This window comes from Cricetulus griseus, chromosome 4, assembly GCF_003668045.3.
Source record: "Cricetulus griseus strain 17A/GY chromosome 4, alternate assembly CriGri-PICRH-1.0, whole genome shotgun sequence".
NCBI lineage: Eukaryota > Metazoa > Chordata > Mammalia > Rodentia > Cricetidae > Cricetulus > Cricetulus griseus.
Genome location: NC_048597.1, coordinates 96,658,794 through 96,686,337, shown reverse-complemented (window position 1 = coordinate 96,686,337; position 27,544 = coordinate 96,658,794). Strand labels below are relative to the sequence as shown.

The window sequence follows — 27,544 nt, the reverse complement described above, 5'->3', positions numbered from 1 at the left end:
TTGGGTTGGCTCTCCAGTACCATCTTTTAAAACATTTAATAATTCTAATTTTGGAGTTTGATTGTCACATCATCAGAGCTGTCAGAAACAGATTCCTGCCTGTTTCTGTTTGGCAGACATTGTGTGGGGGGGGCATAGCTATGCAACAGCTTCTTCCCTGAAGAGTTTTCGGTAGGCTGGTAGGGGCATCAATATAAACTCAGAGGGCAGCACATCCTTCCAGGGACTTAGCTCTGGGTCCCCAACATCATTACATCCCCAACTTCCCCTCTCTTGCTTTGCATCCCTGGCCACTGCTGTCTCACTCTCTGTACCTGCTCCCACCCACATCCTTTGCTCCCTCAGCTCCCTCTGCCCATGAGACCATGAGACCACCACAGTCCACTCCTCCCCCTCCCTTGCACCCATGTCCTGTTTGTCAGATTACAGTTGGAGGAGGTGAACACCGTGCTGAAGATAGAGGAAGTGTCTAGCTGTGTGTGGATGTGTTGGGATGGTTACGCGTGGTGAATCTAATCTACCTGCAGAACTGTCAGGGATAGAGGGCTCCTGGGGCCCCTGTCTCTGCATTGCACCCTTTTCTCTAGTCCAGAGAGCTACTAGAGCTCACATTGGAAGTGATGAGCTCTATCTGACATAGCAGGGGGGCTGCAAAGGCTCCTTTTCTTCTACTCCCCGGCTACGCAGTCTGGGTGATTTGTTTTCCTCTGTGTGCCTCAGTTCCTTCTCCTGTAAGATGTCTGGATCAGCCATCCTCATATCCAGTTGTCCACGGCAGTTTTCTTGGAAAGCTAGTAAAATATACAGTTTTCTAGGCCTCTGAAGAATGCAGATAGTCTCTGAAGACAGAATTAGAACTTTGCAGAACTGGAATTAAAATTTATTTGTTTATTTGATTGTGTGTGTGTGTGTGTGTGTGTGTGTGTGTGTGTGTGCGCGCGCGTGCGAGTGTGTGTGTATGCACACACCCACATGCACAGATGCATATGATTGGCCTGGCTTGTATTTGAAGGTCAGAGGATAATTTATAGGAGCCATTTCTCTCCTTTCACTTTGAAGCAAGTTCTCTCGTGTTTCTCCTGCTCTGTGCACTCTTGAGCATGGCCAGAGAACTTCCAGTAGATTCTTTCTCTTCCTCCAGTCTCTCTGTGGGAAGTGCTGGGATTACAGATTATAGATGTGCACCACACCAAGTGGCTTTATATTAAACAGCAAAAACAAACCAAACAAAAAATTGAACAAACAAAACTCCATGTGGTCCGGAGTTCAAATTCATTGTCAGGTTTTTTAATCACACTTTTACCTGTGGAGCCATCTCACCAGCCTCAGAAACTGGACTTTCAATGAGTCCATCACACACAGTAACACTGAGCTACACTGTCTTTGCCATCATATCTCCAAACAAAATACCCACAAGTGTCCCAACACTATTGTGCTCACAGCATTCTCTGTGTATACTCTCCCTGTTTCTGTGGTGGAGCTGTCAATCACAGAATTCCACCCTCAATCCAATCTTATGCAACCACAGCTGCACCCCTTTCAGATGGTTGTGAGCTGTCACATAGTTGCTGGGCATTGAACTTAGAACCTCTGGAAGAATAGCCAGTGCTCTTAGCCACTGAGCCATCTCTCCAGCCCCCACAGTCTCACTCCCTTGGTCACCAAGAAATCACATGATGAAACCAAGCCCGTAAGAGTTCTTCTCTGAGACTTTGTGGTTGTGATGAGAGGAGATATACTCCATTCTCTAGAAATGTGGAACTTGGAGGTCCCTGACCAGAATATCCAGGTACAGTGGGCCCAGGAGAAAGCCCACTTGCAGCAGGAGAGTGTAAGTTATCTGTGTGTACAGATAAGAGGCTAAAATCTGATGAGTTATTAGCTCATCCCGGTGACCTCTGGTTTCTTATGCCCAAGAACTTCTCACTAGTCCATTCTGAGACCCACCAAGTAAGGCGTCCAATCAGATAAGTCTTATAAAATATATAGATTTATGATAATTAAGACTGAGATATCAGATGAGAATCCTAGTCATTGGCCAAGCAGCTTTGAACCTGATATAAGTCTCTCTGTGTATTAATTTGGGCCCTAACTCGGGCGGGCGGTTGGCATAAAGCGCACACGTGGCAGTGGGGCTCGGCGGCTTTTGGCAGAAAGATTTATCCTAACAACCAAGTCTCTTTTGCTTAAACCAGCTCAAAATGGTCTCTACTGCTTATAACCAAGAACCCTGTGACTACAAAGCTTGTGCTTGTATCCAGTGTTCAAATCCATCCAATATGCTGGAGCAAAGGTTCCTCCTTTCCCTCCGGAGAGGCCCCATCTTGAACCAGCCCCAGCTACTGTTAAAGCCTCAGCCTTCCTCCTTTGCTCTTGCCATTTCCCTTTCCTCTTGCTGTTTGTGCTGCTGCTTTTTGCTTTCTGATGACCATTTACTGCCATGAATCATGGCTCCTCCCATTTATAGTGTATGGGTTAATTTCCCATGGCTGATAAGACACCGTGACCAAGCCAGCTTTTAAAAGCAAGCATTTAGTTGGGCTTACAGTTTCAGAGGATCAGAGTCTACAGTGGCAAAGTGAAGGCATGGTGACAGGGACAGCTGAGAGCTCACATTCAAAGAGCAAACAGCAAACAGAAGGCACACAGGGAATGCCAGGAGTCTTTTGAAACCTCAAAGCTGGCCTCCAGTGACACATGCCCTTCAACAAGGTCACACCTCCTAATTCTTCCCCAACAGTTGCACCAACTGGGGATCAAGTAAGTATTCAAACACATAAGCCTGTGAAGCCGTTATTATTCAAAACCACCACATACCCTAAGCCTTTGTTATATGTTCTTGTCTTCAGTAATTCTGGATTTGTGCCTTCAAATTACAAATTCCTTGAGGGAAGAGAATATGAATTAGCAAGACAAAAAACAAAACACAGCAAAACCCTGATTATTTCTCACCTGGGTCACAAGAATGATCGAGAAGTTTGTTGAATATTCAGGTGGAAGGGTCTGGATTCCCATCTCAGTTTTGCTAACTTGTTTAAGTGGGAGTTGAACCCCAGAAGGTCATGAGCTCCAGAACACAGCTGTGTTTGGATGGAGTCTACATGGTCACACCCAGAGACCAGCCTGTTCAATGGAGATGATTTGAAGGAAGCACGTAGCCTCTTGCAGAAGCAGCCACATCTTCCCAGCAATGGGATCCCAGAGGGAAGAGGAGGCCTCATTTATAAGCCTGGCACAGCATCTGTAAGTGAAAGTCATTAACCTTGATTCCCTCACCTCCATTCCCTGGAACACCAAGAGTGATGGAAGCTGCCCTCCCAAGATGCAGAGCTCAAGCCTCCGAGTGATAAGATGCTCACAGCTGTCCCAAGACACTGCCTGGGGACAATCATTTTGCCTGGCTTCCTGCCCCAGCTATGAGGAGTCCTCACCCAGAGGGGCTGCAACTCATCCTGGAGAATCAGAAACAGTCCCAACACGAACCAGGGACCTGGTCCCTGCCCTCAGCAAGTCTGGATTCTGCTTGAGGACACAGCTCACATCTGTGTGTGAAAACCATTTTGGAATACTTACGAGGCTGCCTTGTGTCTCTTGCAAACAAACAGTGCATAGGGTACTGACAGAGGCAACTTGTCTCACAGCAGGTAGGGACCTTGTGTGTTAGCCAGTCTGGGGTCACTGAAGTGAGGCTCATGGGCTACATTTGACCTGGCGGTGTGTTATTTGATGCACATAATGTCTTTATTATTATTATCATCGTTATTATTAAATACATTTATTTAATCCTACATGTATGAGTACTCAGTTCAGATTCCTCATCGTCCATCACCAAACTCCCGATCCCAGGATCATTTTTTTTCATGTCTGTGTATCACTGCATGTGTGGTATTGTTCCCATCAGAGTATACAAATAACTTCATACCCATTTCTTTTTAAACATCTTATTTATTCTCTGAAAATCTCAATGCTTATACAATGTGTTTTGATCGCATTTGTTCATGACTTCCTCTCTCCCGCTCCCTCTAGTTCTCTTCACCCCCACCTCAACCCCAACATCATGTCCCCCTTGCTTTATTGTTATTAATAACTCCCTGGGCACAATTTGTGCTGCCCATATAAGCCCCAATTCAGGCCAAGGTGGAAGAAGAAGCAGAAAGAATGAGGGAGCTGGTGGGTGGCGAGGAGAGCTGTGGGCTGTTTGGCTTCTGGAAATCCTGTGCACGCACACTGCCAAGCCAGTCAGAATTCCAGCATGGAGAAGTGGGGGATGGAGTCTCCAAGTCCCCGTCCCTAACTGAGCGCCATTGGCAGCGGCTGGCTGCTGCATCTCTCACCGAAATCATTTATCTTGTGTATTAAGCTTCTGAAAACATGGTCCCTGGTGAAATTCTGTGACATTGAGGTTCAGAGAAAGGAAAAGACCAAAGCCTGGCACCCAGCCATGTTCTCAAGAGTTCAGTCCAAGTCAAGAGGAAGAGAAACCTGGGTCTGAAACCCATCATCAGCATTGTATGACTTGTCTTTGAAGGATTGTCTCAGCCCTCTGAGCTTCAGTTGGTTAGGTCTATAAAGTGGGTACAAGAATAACCAGTTTGGGGTCATGATGCAGATCAAAAGAGAAAATTCTATAACTACTTTATTTAGCATGCCTTTTAGTACAGGGCTCTGATTTTGTATTTCCTTGAGAGCCATAGCCCCTGCTGTTGGAATTTTCAGAGTTTTGTCTCCCCTGCTCTCTGTTTAACTGCTGTTCTTAGGCCTGCATTGTTTGTGTTCTGTCTTCCACTGGTGCATGTATCGGGGCATGGCTTTGGTGTGCACATCCTTCTCAGCCTTCAATCAAAGTCAAGAGAAAAAAAAACTCTTTACAGTGCAAAGTGGCAATCACAGATGATCTCTCCCATGCCATGCTGCTATGGTGTGCTAAGTACTATACAAGATATATTCTCGTGTACATTTGAACTTCATAGCCACTGTAGCAGATGTGTACGAGGTGTTATTATCGAATAATATATCACCCCCAGATTTAGCTTCTTCAAAAAGGCAATGAATATTTGCTCCCTCATGCAGAGTATCTGGTTAGGAACTTGGGAGTGACTTAGCTGAGTGGGACCAGCTCAGGCTGTCTTACTGGGTTGCAGTCATCTGAGGGTTTGGCTGGATGGGCCACTTTTGAGGTACTTCACACACCTGTTTTGCAAGGCAGTATTGGCTATGACAGGTTGCTCTGTGATTTGCCAAGTAGACCTCTGTGTGTGGCTGCTTGAGTGTGTTCTTTATATGGTGGCTGATGTAGCCAGCCCCAAGAGAGTGCCCTTTATGGAGTGTCCTTTATGGAGTTGAAGACCCACTCCATCATTTCAACAGCATGTTCTTGTTTGGGCATCTCTGTCTTAGTCACTGCCAAGGCTGACCACATAAGATCCAGAGGAGCATTTTTGAGATTTGATCTATTGTTCCCATATTCAAAACAGAGTAACTGGGATACCAAAATGACTCAGTTGGTAAACTCAGTTGCCATATGCACATAAAAACCCAAGTTTGATCCTGAAAACCCACATAGAAAAGCCAGGTGTGATGTCATGTGCCTGTAACCCCAGCACTGGGGAAACAGAAACAGGAAGATCTCCAGGGTCTATTGGCCATCTGGTCTAAATGGCTTGTGCCAGTAAGAGACTATTTCTCAAAAAAGTAAAATAAAAAAGAGACTAAGGAAGACACTAGACATCAATCTCTGTCTTCCACAAGCATGTACATACACGTGCACACTCACCCCCCATATGCACTCATATACACCAACATGTACAAACACACCAATTGCTTAAAATGGAGTAAGGCTTAGACAGATTACATAGCTTGCTCAAGGCTGGGCTTTTCAAGCTCATTTTCATCTAAATTTTCATCTGTAAACTCCCAGCCACTCAGGCTTACTTTATCTCAAGGATTCTCCAAACTGTGAAGCATTGAGAAAACAATTTCATTATTTAGCAGGTTAGGAGTGGGTGGAGTTTTGCTGATAAGCAAGACACCATTCATCTACTCATTCATTCACTTACCCATTTAATGAATACCCTCGGGACATCTTCACATATGCTGGTCTTGGAAGCAAGTGGCATGGCTGAAATCACACACCTCATCAATGGCAGGGGAGACACAAAGTCTGCACAACTCCTAGAGCACCGTGTTCCTTACCACCTCCAAGGTTGTTTTGAATGTGCTGTATAAACCCCAGAGCATCCTGATGGAGCCCAGAAAAGCAACATGACTTTTCCCTGACCAAGAGAGCAGCAGCCTGGGGTAGGTACCAGTGTCCTTCCCCAAAACAGTTCTGAGCCCCAGAGCATGCAAGCTTTCAGACCTGTAAGAAAAACTCAGCTGGAGCCATGAGTCAGATCCCACAGTGTCACCAATAATTGGTGTCAGCTCTGCAGCCAAGCATGGGCCATGCACCAGAAAAGTATGAGGCAGGCCTGAGAAAGGACGCTGAGACCCCTTAATAAGGAAAAGCAAACCAAGCCCACAACAGAATACCAACTGACATCCATTAGTTATACACACACACACACACACACACACACACACACACACACACACACACACGTATACACAGACACAAACCAGAAAATACAAGTGTCAGCAACATTGTGGAGCAACTGAGCACTCAATGCATTATGGCCATCAATGTAAAAATGGTGAAGCTCCTACAGAAAAGTATATGATGAAGGGCTGGAGGGACAGCTCAATGGTAAAGAGAGCAAGCAATGGAAAGTTGCTTAGAGCTCTTGCAGAGGACCTGAGTTTGGTTCCCAGTACCCACATTAGGTGACTCTTAACCTCCTATAACTACAGCTGTAGGGGATTTGATGCCCTCTCCTGGCCACCAGGGGCAACTGCACTCACATGCACATACACATCAGCTCTGTAGCCAAGCATGTTCTGTGTATTAGGGAGGCCTGAGAAATGATGCTGAGACCACTTTATGAATAATAAAATGCAAACCACAGACACAGACTCAAATCCACAAAGGAAAAATAAAAATCTTTTTTTAAAAAAGAAAAATTCAAAACAGGACTACTAGATAGTTGATTCAGCAATTGCACATGTGAGTACATGCATAAAAGAATTGCAAGTGGGATTCTCAAAGAGGCATCACTACACCTATATTCACAGCAACATTCTCCACTAGAGCTAGCACGTGGAAGTTGGCTGAAGGATGAAAGGGGAAACAGAACATGGCAGATGCATACAATGGGACATCAGCTTTAAGAAGCCAGGGGATTCTGTCACCATAATATGGACAAGCCTTACTGTGATCAATGGGATAAGTCAGCTGCCTACAGAACACACACTTATCTGAGGTGTTAGTTAAATTCACAGATGAAGAGTAGCCTACTTACTACAAGGGACTTGTGGAGAGGGGGAAGGGACACTTACATTCAATGAATACTGGATTTTTGGCTCTAGGAGACAAAGAATTCTGGAAATGGGCAATGTTGGTAGTGGGGCGGTAGTGGGGGTGTGTAGTTCATATCACTGAACAAATGCATGTTACAAGGACGTTACCACAGTGAAAAAGGTATTTCATTGTGTCCTTTAATTTTATGCTGGAGACATCTCTGCTTGATGAGACAGCTTACAGGGAAAGTGAGGGAGGCTAAGACACTCCATTATAGACACGGGACCATAAAGCTGGAAGAGGCAGGGCTGGGGCATCCTGTGGCAAATCCTTCCTCCTAAAAGGTGAAGCGCTCCTTGCTCCTTCCCCTGAATCTGCAGCCACTGAGGAGGCCCGGGAACCATTTCCACCGTGCCAGTACAGCAACTCATCAGTTACTGCATGCTTCAGGGAGGCACTTGACTTTTATGGTCTGAGGTCAAACTGGAAGGAGGAAAGACTGGGGCTGGGGACTCCTTGACTAGGGACATTGCAAACCAAAGCAGGCTTCTGCTGGTGAGGCAGCACTCTCACCAGCTGAGGAATGAGGCAGCAATGCAGGTGGGCTTCGGAGGCTCAGGGGGATAACTGTCTAGTCTGGGAACATGGAGAAAGATGTTTATGGGTCCAGCTCCTGCTGTCAAAGATTCCTTTGCACCAGCTAAGCCGGATACTCTAAGCTTTAAAAACACCTCCCAAGACACTGGGATTTACTTTTGTTTAATTTGTGGATGAGGGGATGATGCATATAGCAAGATTATTGCTGGGTCAGAGACAGGAGCTGGGAGCTGACTGCCCCCTTCTCCCTCCCTTGCCTTCTGAGGTCCTTGCTGGTACATGTCACCTGCAGCTTCTCACTGGGAGAAGTGACACTTTAATTCCGAGCCTGTGACTAGGAAGCCGCTTTATATTTAATGGGAAGTGACCAGGGAACACGCTGGATTAACCAAGGGAGATTGCAAAGTGCTGGGTAAATATCAGATGCGGGTCCAGCAGTGTGGGAAGGAACTTGAACCAGTGTGCAAGCAGCATCGACTCCCAGAGGCCACCAGGATCAGATACTGGCTGGATGCTGTTTTAAAAGGCCAGGATGATTCTGGAAACTTCCAGCAATTTCTGGGACAAGGAGGTCTTACAGAAGTCAACCTACAGTCATGAAAGAAAAGAAGAAAATTTGATTTGCAGAGGATTTATGAGTGAGGATCTGTGTGTGGTACTTCTACCACACTGGGCCTACTGGAGCTACTGGGGTCGCCCCTGAAGCCTGCTTCTGCCCTAACTGAACTTGAGTTTGCCACTTGGCTTCTTTGAGCTTCAAATTCTCCGTGTTTAAAAAACGAATAGCACCTACTTCATGGATCCATTGAGAGAATCACAGAGGTCTGGTCAGATGGTTTCTGTAATAACAGTTCAACTCACAACCAGCCATAGAAATACATCAGGTGACATCTTACCAGCCCACTTTCTAACCTTTAACTTATTGATTTTTATTTCATGTGTATGGTGTTTATCTTGGATATAAGTATGTGCCCTGCAGGTGTTCCGGTGCTTTAGGAAGCCAGAAAAGGGTACCAGATCCCATAGAATTAGAATCACAGGTGGTTCTGAGCCTTCTTGAGGGTACAGAAAATTGAGCTCAGGTCTTCTGGAAGAGCACAGTGCTCTGAACCACTGAGCCATCTCTCCAGCCTCTGTTTTATTTTTTTTAAACAGCTAGTGGCCAAGTTGTCTGACCTCCCTATGTCAATTCAATTTAACCTCCTTGGACTCATCATACATCCTGGAAACTCCCTTGTGTGTCCTCAACTTCCCCTAGATGGGGAACTTATCGAACCCCTCTTTTTTTTTTTTAAGCTTCACAGTCTGTTTATTTGGAGAGCACACCCAGCCCATTTAACTAACCTAATAAACTGAAAAGTGACTCCAGATATCCTAGGGGTCTGTGTGACATGCCATGACCAATCTTATTCGTGCTACTGACACTGGAATTAGAGCGGCATAGCCTTCACCCATCATCCTGCAAAACAGATGCAGTTACATAACTTGATAGCATAACTCTTGTTTCTGAAAGGCAAAGTTCTAAGAAATATTTGTACATGGATACTTGCCTCTTGATCTGAAACACAATCCCACCAAAAACTGTTGGCTCTTGGATTCATTTGTCACAGTAACATTATCAAGGGTCAGACATTTTTCTCAATATTAACTGCTATTATACATTTCTCTACTAAGTATCACAAAAATCTAAAATACAAGCAATGCAAACACTTTTTTTTTGCTAGTACACAAATTATCAAAATCCACCTTACAGTGTAAATTCACAGAGTTCTTGGTGATCTTGTGAATGAGGAAGTAAGTCTTAAGAAGCCATCATGGCATTTTCCCCAATGTTGTGCTTTATTTCAAGGGTTGATTCAACCTGGAAAGCACACTTCTCTTCTTCTCTTGATTAGAAGAACCTAATGGGACATTTAGAGCAGTAAATGATTGTGGGCACAGGGCTCAAAGTGCTAAGTACCAGCTCTTAAATCCTGGCTCCGTATCTCCAAGTCCTGATTTCCCAGCTATAAAAATGGAGATGTACAGAGCACCCATCCTATGGGTGTTAGAAGGACTGAACAAGATCTGTCCACAGATCCTTCCATGGGCCATGCATGTCCTTTACTGATGAGTTATGCCACCAAACCCTGACATGAGAAGTTTTTAGTGTCTGGCTTGGCAGGTGCGCACACTTGAGCTTTGGCAGATCTGTCCGCTCAAGTCAAATCCTTCAGATACCCCCAAAGCACCCGTGGGCTTGAAAGAAGACATCTTTCTTCCTTTTGGCTTCAAGTTCCTCATGTGCATGATGGCAACCAGATGTGTTTCCAGGCTGTTGATGCTCTGGTGAAGCCTTTGGTTAAGAACAGTAGGTCAGCCAGACTGAGCTGCTCTGAGTGTCCTGGCTCCATTTCCTGTTGCCGTGGTACAACATCCTGATAAATGCAAACCAGAGGAGAAGGATTTCATTTGGTTTACAGTTCAAGGTACAGTTCTCAGATCATGGAAGTTGGGGTAGCAGGACCTGGAAGTAGCTGCTAGCATGGTGTTCACAACCCAGTAGCCGATGCCAGAGGGTTGAATGCATGTAAGTGTTCCCCTCCATTGCCTCATTTACACAGTTACAATCCCAATCAGAGAATGTCCACACCCACAATGGGAGGGTCTTTCTTCCTGGATTAATAAATACAATCAAGATAACCTCCGACAAGCATGCCCAGAGGCCAGTCTCCAAGGTGATTCTGGACCATCACATCCATTACCTTTGGCACCTGTCTCTGTCTCCCCATTCCCAGTCCTGGGCTCTCGATGCCCTAATCTCTTTAGAGGAAGCACCATGGAGATTTTCAAAGCAGAGAGCTGTCTTAGCATCCTAGAGTATGTGAGATGCTGAGGAGCACCCAGGCCTTCTAGTACCTCCTGATCCCACCTAGTGAGACAACAACAGAATGTCTGCAGGGATTGCCAAATGTCCCTCTCCCTCCAGGAGAGCTCCAGTGTGAGCTCTCTTCCTCCAGGTTAGAACAAAAGCATGACATCAGAAGAAATCTAACATAAATAAGGGAAATGTTTGAGGAAGAGAGTTTTCAGATGTCTGGGGCAATCTGTGCAACAGACACGTGGAGAAATAATTACTTCTTCTGTGAGACTCTAGAGAGGGAAAATGTGCTCCTGGAGAAGGGCCTTTGCCTCCAGCAGCCTCAGTTTCCCCATGTGTATGTTCGGTTAAAATTCCTAACACTCTCAAGGTTATGTTGAAGTATAAATGTGGGGCTAACCTCACATAAATGCAGAAGGATCTCAAGGCTGATTCCAGAACATTGTGTTTTTGTTATGGTTACCAAGGACGGAGTAAGTGTCCCTTCTGCCTCTGGAATCTCTGATTCTTTGTGATACAGCACAGCTTCGAAACGGGAAAGAAGGCGTTGGCTCTGACCTTCTTGTGTGTTTTCTTTGGACTTCAATGATGCTTAAACAGGTTTGAATTCATAGCTTCCATTTTAACAGAAGCTTTTGTTTAGAATTCCACATCTGAACTTTTCTTGGGAAATCCTAGCAACGAGCCAGAGCTGGGGCAAGCAGCTAGCTGGAATTGGAAATGCATGCCTCTTTTAAGGATGTGTGAATACCTGTCCCCCTGAAGTTTCACCAAGCTCATTTCAGCTAAACGATGTTTTCTACCTGTCGACTAAATGTATTTGAGGTAGAAACCCTGATGACTAGAATTCTTTTTCAAGGTCCTTAGGACTAATCCCCCCCTCCCATTTGTGAGCCTCTTAATGCTGAAAGCCTTTCCAACCTCTGAGGGTGGCTCATGTCCATTTCCCCTCCACAACCTCAATGTTCCTTCACCTTCTGAAGTCTTCACAATGGTCCAGTCAGGGATGCCCCTGTACCATCAATGCAGTTTGGGTGCCATGCAGGTCTGAGGCTCTGGGAGCCCCCCAGCCCTGCTATCCATTCCCACTCCCCTGACTCATGCCCTTCCCCAATCCAATCTTCCCCAGCAAAAACAGAGTGGGCAGCTTCTCAGCAACCGTTTATCAGAAGCAAGGAAATAACAGCTTTTAACCACAGCTCTCGCACTTGAAGACAGTGATCAGATTCCTAACCGTTTCCAGAAGTGCCCCTTGGGGCCCTGGGGAGACGTGGTTTCCATGATAACCAGTCCTCGCTGTCTCCCGTCTCCAGGTTCCGAGAAGGGACAAGTATCTTGCTGCCCAATCGTGCTGTTGGAAATTTAACCACAGCCCCAGCAGGAATGACACAGAGACAACCACACCAGCACAATGGGCACCTGAAATCCAACGTGTTGACAGTGACTGCAGCTGTAATAGACAGCCACTTGGCTCCATTCCCTCCAGACACCTCTTCCAGGCCAAGCTGGTCCAGTGTAAGGCAGGGGACATGGGAGAACAAAGATGAGAGAAAGTTAATTTTTTGTTAAGGATTTTAGGTTGTTCTTCAGGTGATCTTCGTTTTAAATATTTTCTTGGGAAGAGAGGGGCCAGCATGATGGTTCAGTGGGTGAGGGAGCTTGCTGCCAAGCCTGATAATTGGAGATTGATCCCTTCCCTGGGTAACACATGGTGTGGGGGAGAGAACTGACTTCTCCAAGTTGTCCTATGACTTCCACACAAACATACACATATACTCTCACAGACAAGCGAACATACAAACAAGCAAATAAATAAAAATAACAAGATGCAACAGAAGCTTTAAAAAAACTAAAGAGAAGAAAATTCAACCAAGGAAATGCAGGGGATAGAGAAAATACTTTTTAGATGTTAAAAGGATTGTACATATAGTGTCATCTGCCTACAACCCAGCACTCAGCAGGCTGGGGCAGGAGGACTGCAAGTTCAAGACCACCCTGAGCTGCAGTGTCAGGTGTTGTCTCAGAAAGAAAAAAGAGAAAATCACATATGCAAATTACCTAGAGGTCTCTGGTATTCAAAGTGCACTTTGATCGATGATAATGCCTTTTATTAATATCCTCATTATCTAGTTGGCTCTGCCATGCAGGATGCGGGAGTAACCATAGTGAATAACTGATGGGTGTTTATATTCATGTTCAGTGTCACTTGGTTCTCACAGCTGTCTGACCTGGGGATGACCAGTGCCATTTTAGAGATCTGGGGAGGCTCTGCTGGCTAAATGACTTGTCTCCTGTCACAAAGCCAGTCTGAGCAGAACCTGAACTTATATCCAGCTTCAAACCTGAAGCAGTGACACACCCACTCCCATGATTTGATTAGTGTATACTCCATGCCTGGTCCAAACCATCACACTGTATCCTAATAACATGTATATGTTAACCAAACACTAAAAGGAGATTGAAAACCCTACGATGGCATCTTGCACATCACACCATACTCACTCATTTGATCTTGGGTAGAGTGCAGGATTAAGTTTTTTGGGAGGTGTTCAGGGTATATTAATTTTAAAAGGTAACTGGTATACCTCCCTTATGTTTCATTCTCTGGGCCTGGTAGGTGTAGCATCAGAATTATAACAAGCACTAAGTAAATACTGTTGGGTTAATGATAACCCACTGGATAGCCCTCATGGTTGTTTCTCTATTCAGGGATTTTCTGGTAAGATAAATAGATGCACTTTTCCTGTGACCATCTGGGTGATTGGCTTCCTCTGTCTATGGTTTGTGAATAGCTGAGCTGCCTCTAGGATGGTATCTGTACTAACTTGCACCAAACACAGGCTTATGGTGTCATAACTATTATTACTATGATGAAACACCATGACCAAAAGCAAGTTGGGGAGTAAAGGGCTTATTTGGCTTACACTTCCACATTCATAGTTCCTGAAGGAAGCCAGGGCAGGAACTCAGACAGGGTAGCAAACTGAAGATAGGCTAATTCAGTGGTCATGGAGGGGTGTTGCATACTCGCTTGCTCCTCATGGCTTGCTCAGCCTGCTTTCTTAGAGAACCCAGGGCAACTGACTCAGAGGTGTCACAACCCACAGTAGGCTGAGCCCTCCCACATCAGTCATTGATCAAGAAAATGCCCTACATGCTTGCCTACAACCCAACCCCATGGAGGCATTTTCTTAATTGAGGTTCCCTCCCTCCTTGTGTCAAGTTGATATAAAACTACCCAGAACATACAGTAAAGTATATAGACTCAGTGTACAGACAATTGGGTTTTCTCAAAGTTCTGTGTGCTGGAAAATCAAGGTCACTAGCCCAGTTGATTTCTCCTAGAGTCTTTCTCCAAGGCTTGCAATTGGTAACTCAAAATCATCTCTGTGTGTGGTTGTGTCTGGTGTCCCTATCTTTGTCCTAATGGGCTCCTCTTTCATAAGGATACTGATTGTGTTAGACTAAGGCATACTCTGATTAAGGCCCTATCTTCAGACATAGCCATACATTATAGTAGTAGGTATCAGGGCTTCAGCATACAATTTTTGCAGGGTAAGTTCCTTTCTTTTCTGTTGCTGTAAATGAGTGGTATGTTCTGGGAAACATCTAAAGAGGACAGGTTTATTGTAATCATGGTTCTCTCTCTCTCTCTCTCTCTCTCTCTCTCTCTCTCTCTCTGTGTGTGTGTGTGTGTGTGTGTGTGTGTGTGTGTGTGTTCATAAGTGTGCGTGTACACTTGCATATGTGTCTGTGGAGGACAGGGGACAACTCCAAGTGCCACATATCCTTCAGTCACTCTCCACCTGTTGGTTTTTGTCTTGTTTTTTGCTTTTTTTATTCTCTCCTATAAGATATCCTGACCACAGTTTCCGCTCCCTCCACCCTTCCCAGTTCTGCGCACACATCTCCATTCTCCCCCAGAACCACTGCTCATGTTTCCCTTCAGAGAAGAGCAGGCCTCCAAAGGATATCAAGCTACAATAAGACTAGACCAAAACCCCCATATCAAGGCTGGATAAGGCATCCCATTAGGAGGAAAAGTGTTCTCAAGAGCAGGCAAAAGAATCAGAGACAGCCCCATCACACTCTGTAAGGAGTCCCACAAGAACACAAGCTACACTACCATAATATATATGCAGAGGACCTATCACAGACACATGCATGCTCTGTGACTGTCAGTCTCACTGAATCTCTAAGAGCCCTGATTAGTTGATTCTGTGGGCCGTGTTCTCCTGGTGTCCTCTACCCCTGTGGCTCCTACAATCTTTCCTGTTGGGCTTCTGTAAATCTAAAAAGTTTATGTCACATGAGAATGTATATATGGTATAAATATATATATATATATATGTGTGTGTGTGTGTGTGTGTGTGTGTGTGTGTGTGTGTGTGTGTGCGCGCGCGTTTGCATGTGTGTATTTGTGTGTCTGTGTGTGCATGTGTGTGTTTTGTGCATGTGCCTGTGTTTGGGAGCCTTCTGAATTTTCAGGAAGAGCAGGAATCCCAAATCTTAGTATCATCTTACTTGCTTTTTATAATTAGCAAAGAATTTTTAAATTGTGCAAGTGACACCTGCCTACAGATGATATCCCATTTGTGGGTCACATGTGTGTGAGCTCTGCTATAGGTAGCTGCCTGGGTTCGGCTCCCCTGGGCACAGAGCACTGTGACCTTTATCCACTGAAGTATATCTTGGTGTTATTTGGGTGGCAGTGCCTGCCATGACCCTGTCTCTTAAAAGTTCCCTGAGCTTTGCACAACATTACTGGGGCTGTGCCCCCAACATGTGGACCCTTTGAGGACCAATCACATTCAAGCTACACCATCCAGTCACTCACAAACAGTTTGGCCAATCACAAAAGGTTACATGTGGCTATTTATATTTACATTAACTTAAATGAAATGAAAAAATCAATACCCTGAGTGAATCCAACTGTATCTCATGTGGCTTGTGGCTACCCATCAAATGGGACACACATGGAACATTTTGATCATCACCTTCTGAGAGCTCTTTGGAGAGTTGGATAGGGGACATGCCTCTTTCGTGTGTCCACACCCCCCCCCCAAACACCTTCTTCTCTGTGCTGTTCTAAGGAAATCTGTTAATGGCCTGACAGTTTATCAGAAGAGCTGGGGGAGAAAAGATCTTATGAGCTAATAGGAGGGAGCTAGATGTTCATGGCTGTCTCAGTAAACATGAACACACATTTTGGAGACTTTTGCCACCTTTGAGTTGTTCAGAAAAACAATCCTTGGGAAGTATTCCAGAAAAGAATAACACACTCCTGGAAGACGTTTTCAAGGAGCCATGCTGCCAAATGTCTGCAGACATCTGATACCCTTCCTCCTGGTGCTGTGACCACTGCTGCCTCTGCAAGGATTTACTGGAGTCAGTTGGTCCATGTTAGTCCTAGCTGGGTGATGGGAAAGATGATCAGGTGGGAGGGAGGTTCCCCCAGCATCAAGGAAAATAAGAATTCTTTGGCATGTAGAATTGCTAATTAGGAAAGATGGGATTGGAATGAAAGAGGGTTAAAAAAAAAGTACCAAGTATTTCTTAAAATACTCAATGAGAAAGACAATGTGTAGAGGGTGGAACATTTGCCAGACTTGAGAAGTTCTGAGAGTTGTTATCAGCCAAGAGACAATTCAAAAAGAAAAGAAAAACTTGGATGAACCTGGGTGTCTGCAGTGTCTGTGGGCTGGCAGAGGGCAAGGCACCGGGATGAAGTGAATCTGCCAAATTGCCTTGTGATTCAGGACTCAAGTGGTTGGGAGAGACAGCATCGAGGGGAGGAAAGAAGCCAACGGAGGTTCTGTCTTTGCAGAAAATTTACTTAGGGTAGGCATTTGGAACTATGACAAGAAGGCTTAATGATGACACGAACTGAGCGGCATAAGGAGAAGGCCAAAGCTTTCCAGTGTGGGAGAATGAGCTGTAAAAGACACAAACTAGAGAACAATGTCAACTTTGTGAGTCCCTGTACAATCTGGGTGCTGTTACATTCTCATGAGACCAGCCTGACATCTCAGCTCCCCAAAAGTGAGGCAGGAGAATCCTAAGTCAAAGCCTGCCTTGGCCACAGCATGAGTACAAGTTTAGTCTAGGCAATTGAGTGAGATTTTGTCTCAAATTTTTTTAAAGGAAAAATTAAAAATAAAACAGCAGTGGGAATGAGTGTGTTGTGGCTCAATGGTAGGGCACTTGCCTAACCCGTGTGAAGCCCACATATCAATCTCATAGACACATACCAAATTTGTCAACAAATGTTTGGGTAAATGAAGACTAGGTGTGTCATTCTTCTGGAAACAGCAAATTGGCTATGCCACAATTTCTGTGACTTAGGAGTGTGGGCATACTTTAGCTAAAGTATGCTTTAGCTGTATCTTCTGGTTTGGGGGTCTTTCTTAAGGCTCAGTCAAGAAGGGTCCATTTCCAAGACCACACAAGTGGGTGGTTGGCAGGAAAGGAAAGCATGGAGGACGGACCACCCTTTTGGCTTTGTGGCTATTCCAACAAAGAACCCTGATGGCATGAAGAACCTGATGAATTGAGCTATCCCTGGAAAGAAGGTGATTCCATGGAAAGGAGGATTGTTCAAACTACAGATGCTTTTCAAAGATGACTATCTGTCCTCACCACCAAAATGTAAATTTTGGTGTATCAAAAATGTATCACCCAAATGTGTGTCCTTCTGGCACAGTGTGCTGTCTATTCTGGAGGAGGACAAAGACTGGAGGCCAGCTATCACGATCAAACAGATCTTATTAGGAATACAAGAACTTCTAAATGAACCAAATATTCAAGACCCAGCTCAAGCAGAGGCCTACACAATTTACTGCCAAAACAGAGTGGAATATGAGAAAAGGGTTCAAGCACAAGCGAAGAATTTTGCACCCTCAGAAGCAGTAGCACTATGGCTCCATGACGAGGAAGGGATTGGCTTGGCAAGAACTTGTTTACAACCTTTTGCAGATCTAAGTCCCTGCGTACAGTTACTAGTCGCCTGAGTGGGCACTGTTTTCCATTTCCGCCACTGGCTTTTACAGTCTTAATTCACTGAATTGCCCCAGTTTTTCATACAGGGTCTCTTCCTTCAGTCTTTTGTATTTTTAATTGTTATGTAAAACTTGCTTTTATTTTAATATTGATGTCAGTATTTCAACTGCTGTAAAATGATAAACTTTTGTACTTGGTAAGCCCCTACGAGCTAGTTTCTTCGAGCTCGGGGGCAGGCATGCTTTCCACTGTTCTCTGGCCTCCAGCTGGCTGTATGACAAATCCATAGTGTCCCTCTCTCCCCATCCTCGTCCTTCTCAGAAACATGGGCTGTTGCTTATGAGCCTCAGATCCAAAGTTGGCCAGCGTCTCCATTCTGCACCTCTTCCTTTGTGTTTATATGGCATTTTGTCTGTGTTGCTGTTTAGAGTAAATAAATTGTGTATGTATGTATGTATGTATGTATGTATGTATGTATGTATGTATATAAGACAAGTGTCATGGTACTCCACATGGATATTGTCAACACAGGAGAAATCCATATGGGAGATGATTACCCACTGGCTTGGATCCGTCTGCAGAGGAGCTATGCAGTTCATCCATTGCCCCAGCATTTAAGATAGAGGAGAAGGTGAGCCCATTAGATCTGATGGGGAAAGGCACAACTTGAACTCAGGCTTACAACATGGGTCTGTCTGAGATGGAGACACAGAATAAAGGGGCTTGGGAGTGTGGCTCAGGAGGTAAAGTGCTTGCCACGCTAGCAAGAGACTGTGAGTTCAATCCCAGGGAAAAAAGAAGGGCATGGCGGCGATCTTCTGTCCTTCCCGTTGGAGTATGGATCTCTGATGCTTACTGGCCAGTCAGCTAGCTGAACTGGTGAGCTCTGGGGTCAGCAAGAATCCCTATCTTTAAAAATAGGGTGGAGGGTGACTGAAGGAAACACCCAGTGCCAGTCTTAGGACTCCCCACACACAGACAATACACAGAAACAAGACAACAAACAAGAGAGTAGGAAAAGGTTCAGGGTAGAAGGAAAGAAAATTCAAGACACCTGCCATGGAAGATTCCAGAAGGTCATGAGTGGGGACAGATGATGGAAGGAAAAGGGGCCAATCTTTGAGAACTTGTAAGATTAATTGAATGCAATCTGGTGGGTAGCTCAGAGATGTTAAAAGTGTCTGGGTAGGGGTAGTGTGAAGGATGACTGAACACTAATATACCCAACACACACACACACACACACACACACACACACACACACACACACACACACACACTGCCTCTACTGCCACCATGAGATCCTCAGATTGCTCCGAGCGTCAGTTGCTTTGTCTGTTATTGGGAAGACTGAGAAACCAGTGTGAGTAAATTATCTATCACAACTCATGCCACACCGCCAGCATTCAACAACAATACTGTTTAGCACACTGATATTTCTGCCATAAGGGTGGGAGACATACTTAATTTTAGATGGAGAATTTTCAAAGTCAGTCCACCTCTTGGTAACAAAATATTCTTTTGGCTCCTTCCTTTGTCTCTTCTTGGCTGCTATGGACTATGACAGCCAAGCAATGGGGACTTTAAAGTGACAGATGCATTTACATAGAGAATAGGACAAAAGTGGGGAGGGACAGAAGAGGGTGGGGCTGTGGAATGACCTCATGGACATTTGCAATGCAGGTCAAGGGTGTTGCAGAGGGCTAAGGACCCCTCTCTTCTGAGATACAGTCAGAGCAAGGTCCCCGGATTTACTTAAGGCCCTGGTCTGGCATTTTCCATTCTGAGAGAAGAGTCAGACTTTGATTCCAAAGACAGAAGGCCCTGCAGAGTTCAACGGACAGGCACCCCTCTTGTAATGTATTTTTCTCTGAACAAGGCAGTAGATCTAAGCAAGATCAGGACGGATAGCAGGTGGGGTCTGCGGGGGTCAAGCTCTGCCTTGGGTAGGTTCAGAAGTAGGAGAAGCCCATGCCCACTGTGTGTGTGTGTGTGTGTGTGTGTGTGTGTGTGTGTGTGTGTGTGTGTGTGTGTGTCCATGTGGATGCCAGAGATCAACCTCAATTCTCAGGAACTTCCTACCTTTTGAGACCGATCTCTCACTGGCCCCAGGACCACCGGTTAGGCCAAACCGCCTGGCCAGTGATTCCCAGGGATTCTCGAGGCTCTGCCTCCTCAGTATTGAGATTATAAGAGTGAATCACCAAGTCCAGCTTTTTATGTGAGTGCTGAAGACTTGAACTCAGGTCCAGATTCTTGTGCAGCAAGCACCTTGCTGACAGCTATCTTCCCAGTCTAACTTGGGGGAAAAAATCCCTTATTGCAACCACCTCTTCAACCATTTTTGTTCAGATGAAATGCATTTTCCAAGCCATTTCCCATGATGTGTCTCTCTTTCTCCACCATTTCTTAGCAACAAAACTACCAACTGTAGAAAATACTGCCTCAGCTCTCACTTTCACTCTGTGGTCTAAGGGGTGTGGTCCTGCCCCCTTAGAATTATACTACTGGTGCATTGCTCTGTAGAAAGTTCTGTGTTGAAACACAAACAGGGCCAGAGAGGTAGAGACACTGAGGTGCCTCATCACAAGGCTGCCAACTCTCCACTTGGTGAAGAAAATGCCGTTTGAAATTATTCTCTAAATGGCAATTTGAGCCCCAAATAGAGAAGAAGGGGAAATCTCAAACAAAAGGCAATCCTTTGAATGGAAAAGTTTTAGCTTTGTGGGAAATTCTCCCTTGCTGACCTTATGGTTCAGTGCCATGCATTACCATTTGAAACCACAGGAGAAGATAATTTATACTAAAGTGCTAATGGCTTGATAGCATTCTCATTTAGGAAACATCAAGATCTCTTATTTTCAAGCCCCGTGCTGACCGTGTGGGGATGAAGGATGCTTCTTTCTGATGTCAGAGCATTTATAATCTGGTTGTGAAAATATTTGTAAACAATTATGGGGTTGCTTCATCATGTTTGTCAACTTGACCAGGTTGAGAAACACCTAAGAGAATAAACGCAGCACACTCCTGTGTCGCTGAGGATTTTTTCTTAGACAATCAGATCACACAGGCTCTGACTTAGTCAGTGGATTAATTAACTACGGGATCCAAACTTTGAGTGGATTATTGGGTGCTCATGGTGCTTCCTGCCTGGAGGCAGGAAGTAGATTACTGGGGCCTGTCCTGTGGGAGGTTATCTTGTCCTGGTCCCTTCCTCTTGTCTTTCTTCTACTTCCTGTCTGCTTTGAAGTGATGAAGCTCACCTGACCCATACTTCCACTCCCATGATGTCCAGCCCAAGCCTGCAGGGCTAAGGAAGCAACCCTGGGTTGAACCTGTGACACAGTGAGCCAATGTAAGCCTTCTGCCTTTAAATTGTGCTAATTCCGTAACAGTCACCGACTCAAAGATGCTGACACCACTAGAGCGTAGACAAAAGTCTATGGGAGGACAGAAGAGAATGGTGGGAAAGATTCACAGGTGGGGAAGTGTGGAGGCAGAGATCTCCAGGCAGAAAGAAGAGTTGGTAGAGGGAACCTTAGGAAGCATTGCTGTAGGAAGCATCTCTGTTGTCCGGGTTCTAGAGCATGGTTGGTTCTAACATAGGTGGGTTGGTTTAAGATTCCTATCTTAAGCTGAGGAAATGTGGCTCAGTCAGTAAAGCTCGAGACTTGAGTTTGATCCCTAGCCCCCATGTGAAGGCCATGTGTATGGCATAAGCTTGTGATCCCAGAGCTGGGAGGTAGAGACAGCTGGGTCCCTGTCCAGCTGAATCTGTGACATCAAGATGCAGTGAGAGACTGTCTCCAAAAGGAAGGTGGATCCATGTTGGGTAGCACGTGCCTTTAATCCTAGCATTTGGGAGGTAGATGCAAGCAGATCTCTGTCAGGTGTATGCTGGCCTGGTCTACATAGTGACATCCAGACCAGGTGGGGCTACATAGAGAGACCCTGTTTAAACACTGGTTGAAAGTAATTGAAGAAGTCAGCTGACATCAGCCTCTGGAATCCACATGTACATATAACACATGCACACATACACAACACACAATACTCACATGTACACACACACACATACACACACACACACACACACACACACACACACACACACATTACCCTCCTGTTAATTTCCTGAGAAGGCATATGATTCTTTCATTTGGAGAATATGGCAATGGTTTCCAATGTCACCATGTCCCTGAAAGGTATATTAGGACACTCCAGAGTCTTGGAAGGTCTCAACTGGAAGGCTCTGTCAACTTCTGGGAGCCTTCCCAGGTTCCCCATCCTTAGTTCCAGTTTTCCCCTGTTCTGGTTGTTTGAAGTCCAGTCCTGCCTGTCTGGAGAGTCTCTTTGTGGGCAGGGAGCTGGGGAGGTTCCTTTCTTCTAGTCTTCACACTACTTGACAAACAAGAGGCTTGTTTAATCACAGAAAGACCCTAGTGGAGGTTTTTATCCTGTGCCACTCACTAAAGGGATCAAATTTAGGCCGCCTTTGAAGCAATGAAAAAGGGCGGCTTCTCCCCTTCTTTTTCTGTTCTGGTGGCGTTAACAAAAACAGTGCGGCAGTTTGAAAGGTGGAGACATGGTTTGACATGGTGGAGAAGACCCAGCTGGTCTCTCTTGGTGAAAGACCCATGGTCAAACCTCCTGGGCTAAATGAATCCCGACACCATTACACACAGTGTCTTCCTCTACTGTAAACATCCTAACTCAGAGTGTGTGGCTTTGCCCTGTATCCTGGTGAGGCTGCTAGAATTTGGAGCCTGACAATCTTGTCAATTTGAAGGTCCCTTATCAGGGCAGGTTGATGGATGGGGAGAAAGGGATATAAAGGGACACATCTCACAGAACGGCTTTAGAAATTCTGCCTGATGCTTGCTATTCTCTCCCCTCTGTGGACAAGGGGCATGAGGCTGGTGGGTGTGTAGAATGGAGGAGGTAAAGTCAAGAGTTTGTGGAGTCACAGGATTTGGGGAGAATTAGAACAAGGTGAGTACATCTGATTTGACACCCATGGGAAGAGTGAGTGAGACTCACCCCCATTGGAATACTTGCTTTCTGAATTACTCATTTTCAACTTAGATAATATTACAGCCAAAGCTGCTACTAGGGTATAGAGCTTTTTTTTCTCTTCACATGAGATCATGCAAGAAAAATGCAAATTATTTCATTTACTTGAAGTACTGGGTGAGGTCTCATTTGAAAATAGATACAAGAATCTCAACAAAAAAGAGAAAAGGAGACGGGAGAGGAAACGAATGGCATATCTGGTTAGTGATAGGATTTGTTGACTCTTTTGCAAAGGTCCTAAGATTCCAGCACATTCCATATTCATTCACTGAGTGATTAAGAACATTCCTATATTAATTACTTTTTTGCTGTGACCAAATACCCAACAATAATCAATTTGAGAAAGGTTTTATTTTGATTTTGGATTTAGATTTATTTTATGTGTATGAATGTTTTGCCTGCATGTATGTCTGTGCACCATGTGTATGCCCAGTGCCCGCTGAGGTCAGAAGCAGGCACCACATTCACTGGCACTGGACTTAAGGGTGATTTTGAGCAAGCATGTGGGTGCTGGGAACTGAACCCAGGTCCTCTGCAAGAGCAGTCCTTTCTCTTAACCATGGAGCCATCTCTCCAGCTCCTGGAAAAGTTTTATTTTGGCTTATAGTTTGAGGAGATACTGTCTGTCATGTCATGGAAGGCCTGGTCACAAGGCCATGAGTTGACTTTCATAGTGTATCTGCCATCAAGAAACAGAGGGCAGGTGAAAAGTTGGGTTGAGATAAAAGACAGGACCCACCCCCAATAGCTCGCTTTTTCCAGTGAGGTCTCCTCTCCTAAAGGATCCACAGCCTTCCCAAAACAGTGCCATCCACTGTACACTGAAGTCTGTGTATGTTAGCAATCCCCATGGGGCCACTGGGCTGGCTTTGGAATAAGCCGGTTAGGGTCAATTACCTACTACAACTGTTTCCTGTTGTGCCATGTGCAGTGATTAGATAATTCTCTGGTGTCATATACAAAATGGAGAGTTTCTTGGGTGATAGAGTCATAGTTGTGGGAAGGATAATGATCAGATAGGTGAATCCATTCATTCAAATAATCATGTGATCAACAACAATATTATTGAATTCCTACTATGTGCCTGGACCACTGGTTCAGGTGTATGAGATGCAGGCATCAGAATTTAGGACATGTCCAAGTGTTTTAAAGTATACTCAGCCGGTAGTTATTGGGACCAGAGGAGTCACGTGAACGAGTGTAAAATCAGAGATCGTAGCTATAAACAAGATGAGCTACACATGCCATGGAGGGACACTTCTTTTAGTAGCTTGGAAGACTGCAGATAGCTTTGAGGAACAAATGACATCATTATTACATCATTGGGTGATTGCAGTGCATAAAGATGGCTTGGAAGGAGTCATCGGTTATAAATGAGCAGGGCTGATGCTGTGGGTAAGCCAGGGTAGTGTTCCCCAGATGGGATGGAGATTGGAAAAAGGAGTAAGAATGAATTAGGTGATGTATGGGTGGTAGCAGAGGTAAGAGGGAAACAATGTGATGTGAAAGATTTGAAAAGGAAATAAAAAGAGTTCCAGCCTTCCACGGACCCACACCACTCCAGTGTTCGTAGCATCCCCTGGACTGGACTGTGCCCTGTGTTGAAATTGAATTCCCACTTGATTGGATTTGTCACCTAGGAGACAAACCTCTAGAGGGGTTAGCTGAGATCTCCCCTGGATATGAGTGACACCATACCATGGGCTGGGGTCGCAGTATGAATAAAAACAGAAAATGGCTGAGCAGTAGTTTCCTTTCTGTGTTTCCTGACTGCAGATGCAATGTGACCAGCTGTCTTATGATTTTGTTGCCATGGCTTCCCCTCCACAGTGTACTGTGCCATCCGACTGTGAGTCCAGATAAACCCTTCCTTCCCTAAATTGCTCTGGTCAGATATTTTATCGTAATCAGGAGATTTAACTCCCATAGCCCTAAGCAATGGGACACTCAGACACTATCCACAGCTCCCAGGGGCTTCATAATTCCTGGGAAATCTGGAATCCTTTGGAGAAATTGATGGAAACCCAATTACTTACCCCCAGAATTAATGCCTATGGACCCATAATGACAACCTTTTCAGACAGCTTCAGGGTGTCATCGACTCCATCAACCTCTGGCTTCAAAGAAAGACACCTTAGTGGGACAGTTGACAGGTCTCTAGACCTCTGCCTGCATCCTTAGCCCCAGTGTCTGAACTGAACCACCTCTAGGGAAGAGGCCCCATCCTCTCCTGTCCCTTACCTTATTTAGCCTTTGCTCCCAGCCCTCCTGGGAGCTATCATCTCCTCCCCTCTGCCATAGAACTCTTTCCTGTCTGTCAAGTCTCAGCCATCACTTCCTCTAAGAATCTTTCCACAACAGCCTGGGGCTGAGCCAGACCCCTTTCAAAATTTTCTCCCTTAGAGTGATGATGACTTTGAAATCAGAATTTCTGTTTCTTAATGTCTGGTCCAACTACATGGTAAACTCCTTAAAGCCAGGCCTGGAGCTCCCAGCTTGACCCTCAGTCTGGACTAAAAGATTGTCCTCCCTCAGATCTTTAGTAAATATTTCTTGAATAAACAAATGGACTGCCCTAACCTTGCCCTGAACATCTGCGTCTGAGTCCTGTAGCTTTGACTATCATGCAGCCCAAACCACTATGTGTGACCTGAAACATCAGCTGGCTTCCAGCAAGGGACTCCCTTTCATGGCCATCAATCCTTGGGCTGCCATTGCCCATCCTTCTAGCCTCAGGATCTCATCCATTGGAGCAGTAAAAAAGAGACATAAAGTGACAAATGTATGATCCGCATCCATGAGCAGCCAAAATGAGGACATGCAGAAAGAGGAAGTGGAAGAGTGCTCACTAAAGGCTAACTGGGTTGAAGAGCAGGAGTTACTATATAAGGGGTACAGTTTGGACTGATGAGAACATTCTGTGAATAGATTTTAATTATGCAACATAATGAACATACTGAAAGCCTCCCCCCAATCACCTAAAAATTATAAAAGTAGTCATCTCTGTCATTTTGACACATTCAAAATGGGGGAGGGGAGACTAGACGAGTGGATTTGTGAGGTTAACAGATCTGTGAGCTGACTAGCTAGCCTGGTAAAGAAGCCACTGGCTTTGCTGTTTTCAAGTGGACTCATTCAGTGCCCCTCCAGGGTCCTAGGTGAGCCAGCTGCATCCCTTGCAGGGCAGTATTCCAAAATGTAGTCCATGACCTAAGGTGTTTCTTACCATTTTCTTTGGCAAAATGAGGGGGAAAGAAACAGAAAATGCTATGAATTTTTCAGCAAGTAAGATTTAGCCAATTTGGAAGTAAATTTTTTATTCAGAGATAATGTCTCTCTCTCCTGTGCTTTACATTTAAAATGCACTTTCTCTCGTGAAATGATCATGAGCTACAACCGTCAAGTCTTTAAAAAATACCTCTGTACTTGACAGAATAAAAGGAATTAGCCTCTGTTCCATTTGTTTACATTTTAATCCTTTGCTTGGTTACTTTAATTGAGGCATGATGTTTGTGTGTCATTCTGAGGCTCCATACAGTACTCCATTCATGTTACAAAGTGTGACAGTAATAATTAGGTAATTGGCTTATCCATCACCCCCGAGATTATCGTTTCTTTCTGTGGGACTCACCTCAAATTCCCTCTTTTATCTATTCTGATATACATAGTAAGTCATTGTTAAGAACAGCCTCAGTGCTCACTGGCTACAGTTTGTACAATCTGTTAACTTCTTCATACCAAGCTTCCATAGCCATGATTTCCTCTCTCTCTCTCTCTCTCTCTCTCTCTCTCTCTCTCTCTCTTTCGTGTGTGTGTGTGTGTGTGTGTGTGTGTGTGTGTGTGTGTGCATGTAGTATGATGTGTGTATTTGGTGCATGTACATGAGTGTGTGGGTAACATGTTCATGTGCACACGGGCTCCTGATTTGGGCTCGGCTGGCAGGCCAGCAAGCCCTCTAAGCCTTTGGTGCTGGGCTCACAGTTACATACAACCATGTTTAGATTTCTTTGTGAATGCTGGGGATTTGAAATAATGTCCTTGTGCCTGCAGAGCAAGTGTTCTTAACTACCAAGCCATCCTTCCAGATCAATTGACTTTTCGCTTTGGGGAGAATAATTGCCTTGGCTCCCATGCAAGAGTGAGAACGGGCAGGATCTGTGAAGTTACACTCTTTGTGGAATCCCAACATCTAGGTGCCTTCAATACTAACTGGGATACCTCAGTATCAGAAGCAGAGTGAGTGGGCAGAGAAACCCAAAGCTGCAGGTCACCTTGAGCTGTGGGCGAGAAGTAGTGTTCCTCTGTGGTCATGAGTCCCCTTTCTCATAACTGCCTCATTTCCCCGCCACCTTCACCAAGCACCCTTCTCTATCACGCCCTACCACGGCTCATCTACTTGCTGTAGCCTGTGTGTACACCCTCACAGAGCACCTGATTCTGCCTTAGATCTTGCATGCAGCATATTGTTTGTAGGTCTTTATGGCAGGTGTTTGAGGCAAGGGGCAGAATGAATAGACTGATAGATTATCTACCACATAGATTAGCTCTCCCCCCCATTCTCTCTTCTTCAGACACTATACCTGTTCTTTCCACCTCCTTCTGCTCTGAAATGGAAGCAG

General features: G+C 45.0%; 1 pseudogene; it reads left to right on the top strand.

Moving 5' to 3' along the window:
* The first annotated feature begins 1,753 nt into the window (after positions 1-1,753).
* LOC107979325 lies at positions 1,754-17,863 on the top strand (annotated as a pseudogene).
* The last annotated feature ends 9,681 nt before the right edge of the window (positions 17,864-27,544 follow it).